This window comes from Nematolebias whitei, chromosome 5 (genome assembly GCF_014905685.2).
Source record: "Nematolebias whitei isolate Nwh7 chromosome 5, NemWhi1, whole genome shotgun sequence".
Lineage (NCBI taxonomy): Eukaryota > Metazoa > Chordata > Actinopteri > Cyprinodontiformes > Rivulidae > Nematolebias > Nematolebias whitei.
In genome coordinates, this window is record NC_056502.1 from 20,902,748 (window position 1) to 20,904,950 (window position 2,203).

The 2,203-nt window shown below is 39.4% G+C and overlaps 1 pseudogene; it reads left to right on the forward strand.

Moving 5' to 3' along the window:
* The window catches only part of LOC119410295, a 9,461-nt pseudogene extending 7,258 nt beyond the window's left edge, over positions 1-2,203 (forward strand).

Genomic DNA, 2,203 nt, shown 5'->3' on the forward strand with positions numbered 1-2,203 from the left:
TATATATATATATATATATATATATATATATATATATATGTATATATGTGTGTGTACATATAAAACTGTGCTTTGTTTTGAGCTTTTATGACTTATTCATATTCTACAAAATTGGACATTATATTAGTGTTTTATTGTTTTTATAGATTTATCTTTTAGTTTTTGAACTCCTCTAAACTTGTAATTTGATATTAATTTGAATTAGCTTAAAGGAATAATTTAGATTTTTTTTTGAATTAGGGGTAGGTTTTTGCAGTCAGTAACTTACCTGCAGCAGATACCCGTCAGAGCAGTTTCAGTTTGTAATCATGCTAAAGGCTAGTCAGATTAGGGCCAATTATAGAGCAGATTTCAGACATCTTACGCTGGTTTTCCATTGTCCAGTCTCACCGCGACTCGCTCGGACTCTGCTCGGACTCTGTTCGGGTCTGCATGCTCTTGGTGGTTTTCCATATAACTTGTGGGTGGGATTGCGATTGTCATAGCATGGCTGTCCGAAATGTCAATCCAAGGCCAAAACAACACTGCAATGGGCACATAAGTGAAATAAAGTCATTAAACACTCACCATCCACTGCTACGGTTTCTAAAAATGCAGTGGACGGGTCGATGCCACCTTCCCTCCCAGTCGGATCACGTAAATATTATCAATTTGATCTAGCACCATCTAATCTTTGTCATTAATACTAGAGGCCAAATTGACCTCATGTCCTTAAATTAATTGCTAAAATTAAATAGTTTTCATTTGATACTATTTCTGTCTTAACATGTGATTCTTGACCTGCCATTGTGTATCTGTTCCTTTCAAACCCAGCCGGTCGAAGTAGATGGCCACTTGTCCTGAGCCTGGTTCTGTTAAAGGTTTCTTCCTCATGAGGGAGTTTTTCCTTTCCACTGTCGCCTTCATGCTTGCTCAAGATGAGAGTCTGAGATGGAGTTAAATTCAAAGCAGTCTGCTCCTCAGATAAATAATGATAATAATCTCGTCCCCTGCATCAGATGGGTGTCTGCTGTTGTTTACTCTGGAAGTAGAATGTGTTTGAACAAAATTCTTGTTGCGATGCTTTTACATGTGAAACATATTGCTAAATGAAACGTATCCAGCGTGGCTGGTCAGAGTAACTATCTGATGCAAAAGCAATGCACTGTTTGCTGTTATATTGGTTTTACTACTCTGCTACTTTGAGTTTGCAGCACAGCGGCTCAGTGGTTAGCACTGTTGCCTCACAGCAAGAAGGTCTTGGGTTCAATCCCCAGTTGGACCTGGGGTCTTTCTGTGTGGAGTTTGCATGTTCTTCTCATGCTTGCGTGGGTTTTCTCTGCGTACACCGGTTTCCTCCCACAGACTAAAAACATGCATGTTAGGCTGCCTTCAGGCCCTCCCTTGCAAAAGAGATCTGTGACCTCAATGGGCTGTGCCTGGTTAAATAAAGGTTAATAGCAGAGTAGTAGCTACTCTGACAAGGTACAACTGACTAGGTCCTTTCTGCAGCTTGTGTTCCACAAGAAACATACTGCCAGAGACCACAGACGGTTCTGATAGTCTTCAGTGCAAATTAATATTAGATGCAAAGAAGGAAGTGTTTTGTTTGTTTTTTGTAATTGTGTCACCATAAACAGCTATAAAACCAAGGTTTGAGTTGCTTTAAAGGGCTGGTATCTACTGTGGAACATGAGTCCACCTGTCTGACTAGCTGTTAGCTTGAGAATTAGCTGTTAGCTTGAGAATTAGCTGTTAGCTTGAGAATTAGCTTTTAGCTTGAGAATTTCTCCCAGATTCTGCAAATTGACATCGCTCTGTCTGCTGTCTGCTGCAGGTAAGATATTGACTACTGAAATAAACTCCACAAAATTCTAAATGTTAAATATTTGATCATAAATCTGCTTACATATTATCACATCAATGCAGATTATCATAAAAAAAAACAATAAATATAACCAAACATTTTGCATTAATCCACTGAGATGTTCCTATGTTTATAAATCGAAAACGAGATAAGGATTTTAAGTGTTGGGCTTTGACTTACCCGTTGGTAATGTTTACAGCAGGCGTGCGACGTAACGAACCTTCAGGGCTCTTTGAAGGGGTCGCTGCTTCCTGTGTGAGAGACATGGAACAAGTTCCAGAAATTGTTTGTGTCCCAGGAATGAGCTCTCAGTCTGTTTTTGTCATCAACATCCTAACGTCCTTCAGAGCTGCATAG